Here is a 7,408-nt window from a genome sequence, read left to right on the forward strand (position 1 = left end):
GGTGGGTGGGTGGGGGCAATGTTCCCTCTAAGCTGTGGAGTCTTGCGAGCAAAAATTCTACTTTGTGAGCTATTGGCATAAAGGTTGTGAGCGAGCGATTTGGCTACTGCGTAAATTAGTTTGCCCTGGAGCCCTCCTTCCTGAGCCAAGACAAATATGTGTGAGCCGGAGGCTAAAAAACTGTGACCTAGCTCACGCTAGCTCAGCTTAGAGGGAACACTGGTGGGGGGTGCTTGTCCCCGATGGCCGCGCCGCTGTGACCCTCGGCAAGGAGCGAAAAAAGGAATCCGACTTGGCGAGGAACGAGTCCAACTTTGCGGACGGAAGGCTGCGATCCTGTGCACGTTTTTTTTGGGAGGCGAGCCCCCGTTTCAGGAGGAGGGAGCTAGTGACTCAAGCGGCTCAGGATCGGGCTGCGCTGTTCGGCGAGCCCTGGCCGCGTTTGCTTGGGAAGGAACTCTTTTGAGTCCTGCGTAGACTCGCATCGGTTTCCTTCGGTTGCACATCACTTTTTCTTGCTCTCGACTACGCCCTCCCCGTCTTTCTTCTGGAGTTTTTAAGGTTGGGGTGCGCCTGAAGTCGGCTGCGGCGCCCACATTTCCCTTCTCTTTGGCTGCCGCCGCGCGGGCTGTAGGCTGGGCAGCTGACGTCCCTTTGAAGTGCAGATAGGCTGCCGGTGTTAATTTCCGGTTCGTAATCGCGTCGAGAGCGCCGTTTATCTCAGCCTCAGGTGGAGGGGCCGAGCGCCTGCAGCCTGTGAATGGGGACATCAGTGGATGAATCAGAGGTGCCACGTTGCTAAAGGAAGTGTGCCCTCCTCGCATGTTTAAAGTTTCTATGCAGTGAGCTGCTGGTGACCTCTTTGGATCTGACATAAGAATGGAGTTTTCTTTCCCCTCCTCTCCTCATCTGCAGAATATCTTGAGCAGTAGCTGTGGAGTCTTGGTATTTCGACATTTTCGTGTGGTACAGTGGTACTTTTATTTGCTTTATTTTTTAAAATTTATATCTCCCCTTCCGCCCCAGTGGGGACCCAAAGCGGCTTACATCATTCTCTCCTCCCTTTTATCCTCACAACGACCCTGCAAGGTAGGTTAAACTGAGAGTGTGTGACTGGTTCAAGGTCACCCAGCCAGCTTCCATGGCTAGAGTGGGGACTCGAACCTGGATTTCCCAGATCCTAGTCTGTGACTTTGACCACTACACCATGCTGGCTCTTGGCAAGGGTGTGGAGCACAGTCCAGGTATGGGACAGTGCTGTTGGCGTGTATGCTGCAGCAGCTGCAGGCTGCCCCGGGCCTTTTGGGTGCTTCTGCTCCCAGAGCCTGGAATAATAATCATTATTATTATTATGGCAGTGTGTGTAGAATAGCCAAGAGATCCTAAGATTGGCTGGCAGCTAGAAGTTCTACCTCTTCTAGCCTTATGCACCACTAGGTGGCGAGCTAGACTTGTTTTTAAGGAAAGAGATGTTTCAGAGGTGGTTTGCCATTGCCGGCCTCTGCGTCACAACCCTGGCATTCCTTGGAGGTCGCCCTTCCAAATAGTACCCAAGGCCGACCCTGCTTAGCTTCTGAGATCTGTTGGGATTGGGCTGTCCTGGGCTCTCCAGGTCAGTCCAGTTCTGGAGGACAAGCCTGACTCGGTGCCATGGCTAAGTCTGGAGGTTGGGTGATGTGCCGTAGTGGCTAGTGGGTTGGAAGACCCAGATTTTAATCCCCCACTCTGCCATGGAAACATGCTGAGTGACCGTGGGCCAGTCACACACTCTCAGCCTAACCTACCTCAGAGGGCTGTTGTGAAGACAAGATGGAGGAGGGGAGAATTAAGTGACCTGCTTTTGGTCCCCACTGGGGAAGAAAGTAGGGTATAAATGAAGTAAATTAAAAAAAAAGTTCTGTGCTACAAATTCTGCTTCCTGTGGCAGCTGTGCCATATAGATTGGCCCCCGTGGTCTCTCTAACCTAGAATCATGGAGTTGGAAGGGACCTCCAGGGTCACCTAGTCCACCCCCTGTACAATGCAGGACATTCACAAATACACACCCCCAGTGACCTCCATGCCGAGAAAGATGACAAAACAAAAAACAAACCTCCAGGATCCCTGGCCAAACTAGCCTGGAGAAAATTTGCTTCCTGACCCCAAAATTGTGATCAGCATTTCCCTGGGCCATTTAAGAAAGGGCCGCAAGAACTAAGCCACTGATGCAACCCTTCCTGTGTTCCCTCTCATGATCTGCCTAAATTCACAGAACCTGTGACAGTTCTCATCACTACTGGCTAACCCTGTGCAGTGATGAACACAGCAGAACTATATGCTGGGGGCAGTGTTCCCTCTAAACTGAGTTAGTGTCAGCTAGCTCACAGTTTTTTAGCCTCCGACTCACACATTTTCGTCTTAGTGCAGGAAGGATGGCTCCGGAGCAAAATAATTTACGCAGCAGCCCAATCGCTCGCTCACAACTTTAATGCCAGAAGCTCCCAAAGTAGAATTTTTGCTCACAAGACTCCACAGCTTAGAGGCCGCATTGGCGGGGGTGGGTGGGTGGGGTGGGTGTGCTCTGCAGGTACACACAAAAAAGTATGACGCTGTAAATCAGCCAGAGTGGAAAATAGCCTCCCAAACTGGGCAGATGAGGTCTGACACGTGACAGAAGGAATGGAGTGTTGAAAACAGCTGAGGGTCAGTTGAAAGGAAAAAGAGGGCGCTGGAACCGGCCTACTTCAGCCCTTGAGGGCTTGGAGAATACTGGAGAGTGTTGTCAAAGGTGCTTAAAATTGCGTTTTATCTGTATTGTGCTGATGCTTATGTATATGGAATGTATTTGCATTTGTGTATGGGTTTGGGAAATGCTGTGTGGTTTGCTTGCTTTGAGCCTGCTTGCATTTGGAAGCAGCTAGGCCAGTGTGCTGCTTGCAGTGGTATGCTAATGAAGACACACACACACACCTACCCATCCTGCCTTGGGAACAAGAAGGCATTCTCCATTACGCTCAGCAAAGAGGATTCTCTGAAACAACAGGTCCTCCACCATGAAGGAACTATGGTCAACACGTAACCATGATGTCTGGTTTGCATCTGAAAGTGACTTCTTCAGTGCCATTGGGGGGGGGGAGGTGGATTTCTGCAGTTCATCCTAAACCACCAGCTTGGTTTTCATGATTTATGATTCCTCACCCCCACCGGGTTCATGTTTTCATTCATCAGGACATTCTGGGTTTTGTTCTGATAAGTTTGTTAAGCTTCCTTTAAGTAGTACAAGGCTGGGGATCAAGCTGCCATTTAGACTGACGCCAAGGACCTTGCAGTAATAGCACAGAAGAAAGGGGAGGTTTCAGCGTGGTGACGTGGTTAAGAGCTGCAGCCTCTAATCTGGAGAACTAGGTTTGATTCCCCACTCCACCTCCACGTGAAGCCTGCTGGGTGATCTTGATGGAACTAGTCACAGTTCTCTCAGAACTCTCTCAGCCGCACCTACCTCACAAGGTGCCTGTTGTGGGGAGAGGAAGGAAGGAAGGGCAATTGTAAGCTGCTTTGAGACTCTTTAGGGTAGAGAAAAGCGAGGTCTGAAAACCTACACTTCTTTAATTGTGCCCCCTGTGAAGAAATGCATTTTTTCCTTGGAGGTTTGAAGTTAGCAAAACCTTCACTCTGAGTTTTAAAAGTTTTTTCTCTTTCTTTCTCTGGGCAGAGAACAGGCTGGAAGGGGGGAAGTCAGTTTAGTTGCTTTCCAGACTTACCTCAGCCGACCTTCATACAAATGCTAATAGGTCTAGACAATGGGATGGTCAAGCCCCCCCCCCCTTCAAGCAGGGAACAGAGATTTGGAGGTGTTAAATACTAGGGAGACTTCAGGAAGGAAAATTATGGAGACTTCCAGAAAAGTCTCTCTGACCTGGCCTGACCTGGTTAGTGGATGGGGGAAAAGGAGGTAATAAAACTCAGGGGAGCAAGGAGGAAGCTCTTTTTTGCACTGAGTCCATCAGAGCAGACAAAACTCTTAACTGAGGTCTTCAGGAGGTGGCTGTTAGCTTTGTGTTAGCCTGAACAGCTGAAGGTAGCTCCAAGGTAATGGACACTCTGTAGAGATCTGTAACTTCCTAAACTAAGGAGTCTGAGAGAGGGGCAAAGGAGTTGTGTTTGACTAATTTCTTTTGGAGTCCCTGGCTGAATCTGGTGCTGTGCTAAAAAGTATGCTTGTGAAACATTTTCTTTTTAATAAATACTTTATAACTTTTGATACTGGTAGTGGTTCTCTGTACCACATAGACCTACACCGTCTTGGACATGGTATGTCAAAAGGAGCACTGGGGGAAGGCAGTCAGTTCTCCAGTCAGTCCTCCAGGGCTGCACAGGGCAGTAAATAGTGACCAGGCACTGGGCAGCAGGAGACACAGAGGCAAACCCTCAGAACTTGGAAGGGAAGCTGGGAGTCCTGACTCTCCCAGTGGGCAACTCCTTACAAAGGTCAAGTGGTGGTGGCGAGTTACCGGAAAGAGAGAGATAAGCCTCTCCAGGTGTTGCGAAAACCTTGGAGGGAAGGGTGGAACAGGGCCTGCAGGCCAGAGCAGGCCTGTTCCACCATACACCCGCTTCAATATCAAGAAATGCTTTCAACAGTTGTGGGGTTTTTTTTTAGTTTCAAAAGAAGCTTGTTACAAGGCATAGGGTGGGAATGGTTGCTATTTGGGAAAAATAAGTCTCTCTGGACATCTGGAACTAGTTTCGCAATTTCCACGTAGCTCTGTGGCCCTATCTCTGATACATACTGTCCTTTTAAAATGTGTTCTTTTTTTTCTTAAGTATCTTTAGGATCTCTGTACCTTTGGTTAAAATGTCCCTGCTTGTCACATTAGTGTCCAGAATGCACACTGCACAGCCTTTAGCAAATATTTTCGGAACATTCTCATAAAGTGTACATAATTTCCCCCCCCCCCCCCCGGCTTTGACTCCCCACCACCACCGACGTGTTTATCTCTTTCTTTCCATAGGAATACTGTCTTGCAAAACGTTGCATACTGTTCTGAACTGCCTCCGTACTTTACCCAGCTTTCTTAATGAGGCATCTCACCCTTTCTTGAGCTGGGAAATGGTGACCTGTCATTTTGAAGCTTGGGAAGTCACAGATCTTACCCAGTTCCTATAATCCTGCAAAGCATAGGGTAGGAACTGTTTGGGGAAACCCTAACCCATGTTTACAAAGCATTCTCTGTCTCCTTTGTAATATGACCCCTGTGCTCTTGCCCTACTGAGATCTGGGGGCAAATGCCCCTGTAACCCTCTGAAAGCCAGGATCGGGACTCGCTGGATGACAAAACCCTGGTCCTGTGCTTTGAAAGCCCTTTTGGTCATTTGCCCATTTCCTAAACTCTCAACCTCTGTGCACATAAGCCCTTGGGGGCAAATACCCGCCTCACCTTTCAGAGCACAGGATCTACTTAGTCTTGCTGCTGAGATCTGGGGGCAAATGCCCCTGTAACCCTCTGAAAGCCAGGATCGGGACTCGCTGGATGACAAAACCCTGGTCCTGTGCTTTGAAAGCCCTTTTGGTCATTTGCCCAGACGATTCCTAAACTCTCAACCTCTGTGCACGTAAGCCCTTGGGGGCAAATACCCGCCTCACCTTTCAGAGCACAGGATCTACTTAGTCTTGAACAGAAGCAAATGGGTTGCTGCCTGCTTGTGTTCCATCTAACCAAAAACTGGCTGCCTGGCTGTGTGGGGGACAAAGGGTAAGGCTTTTGTTTTTCTTCGAACCCAGAGTTTCTCCCAAATATGGTTATCTGCGTGGGCCGGGGGCTTGGTTAACTTAGCATGAGATAGAAAAGTACTTGTAGTGGCCTGCATAGCCCTAGACCATGTTTGTCAGGAAGTTAAGCAGGGTTGGTCCTGATTAGTACTGGGATGGGAGACCACTGAAGAAGTCCAGGGTTGGTATGCAGAGGAAGGCAACAGCACACCACCTCTACTCATCTCTCGCCTTGAGGGATTGGCATAAATCGGGTGCAATTTGGTGGCACTCAATTATTATTGAAGCTCCCCATGAGGGATTGGCATAAATCAGGTGCAATTTGGTGGCACTCAATTATTATATTATAAATGTACTCACAACAATTACAAAAACCATGCAGTTATTTGTCGTGAAGCTATAACCTCCCCCCCCCCTCAAAAGATGCAACTTTCAATAATGTGAGGCACCCTCTGTTAAAATCAGACACCATTTTATTGCTCATGCAATTGAGACAATTTGTCTATCAGAATGAAATTCAGCATGGGTGTAGTGGTGAAGTGTGCGGGCTTTAATCTGGGAGAACCGGGTTTGATTCCCCATTCCTCCACTTGCAGCTACTGGATGACCTTGGGCAACCCATAGTTCTGTCAGAGCTGTTCCAGAAAGAGCAGTTTGTGTCAGAGTTCTCTCAGCCCCACCTACCTTACAGGGTGTCTGTTGTGGGGAGGGGAAGGGGAAGGAGTTTGTAAGCCACTCTAAGACACCGAGTGAAGGGCGGGGTATAAATCTAATATATTTTATTGCTTTTTAAACTCTTAATATTGACAGTGCAGTCCTAAGCAAAGCTACACCCTCCTATGTCCATTGAAGTCAGTGGGCTTAGAATGGCGTAACTCTGTTTAGGATTGCTGTATAAGTTTATGGTCATGTGCAGACTTGGGAGTAAAGCTTAGCTGGATGCCTTTTTGTAAACATGCATAGGACCAAGAAGCAAATAACACTTGGTCCTAAGTAAGTGGTTCAAACTGTAGGGCTTTTTCGAGGTACAAAACTGAAGAGCGTTGAATGTTTCTTTGAGGGTAGTCTGCTGCTAGCGACTGCTCCTGGAATTATCAAAAAGTCTTCCTGTGCAAGGCCTAATGTGCTCTTGCATAACTCCCATGGGAGATCTTAGTTCAGGGGAACTTTACAGCGGATTGGGCCTCATGCTGGCTTTATGCCTGGCTTTCTCTCTCCTCGTGCTATAACCAAGAGATACTTCCTGGGGAATGGACATGAATTGTGGCTTAGTTTTGTAAATGCTTAGATTAATTCATGCATCACGTCTATATCCCGGTTTCCCCCCAAGGTGCTCCGAGGGGGATATGGGTGTGTTCTCGTTATGGAATCAGCTGCTAGATGTTGCTACATCCCTAGTTATGGAGATTTTAATTACCAAATCTTCCAAGCACTGAACAGATGCTACAAAAAAATCAAACCAATAATTCTAATTGACCACTGCGGTTGGTATTTAACGTATTTTGGAACTGGTGATTCTTAAAACCAGGTGTCATTTCCTGCAGGAGCGCACAGGAGCGGAACTCCGGCTGTAAAGAGCCCAAGGGGCGGGCACATGCAACAAGCCCCACCCTCTGCTCCCAGCAGCCCTCAGTCAGAGCAAGAAGCAGCCAGATAAGT

General features: G+C 48.4%; 1 protein-coding gene across 1 annotated transcript in view; it reads left to right on the top strand.

Annotated features, from left to right (window-relative positions):
• Positions 1–7,408, top strand: part of B4GALT1 (UDP-Gal:betaGlcNAc beta 1,4- galactosyltransferase, polypeptide 1) — a 65,441-nt gene that overhangs the window by 603 nt on the left and 57,430 nt on the right. The window lies entirely within an intron of this gene.

The sequence above is a fragment of the Gekko japonicus genome, unplaced genomic scaffold (genome assembly GCF_001447785.1).
Source record: "Gekko japonicus isolate JY-2015 unplaced genomic scaffold, Gekko_japonicus_V1.1 scaffold2642, whole genome shotgun sequence".
NCBI lineage: Eukaryota > Metazoa > Chordata > Lepidosauria > Squamata > Gekkonidae > Gekko > Gekko japonicus.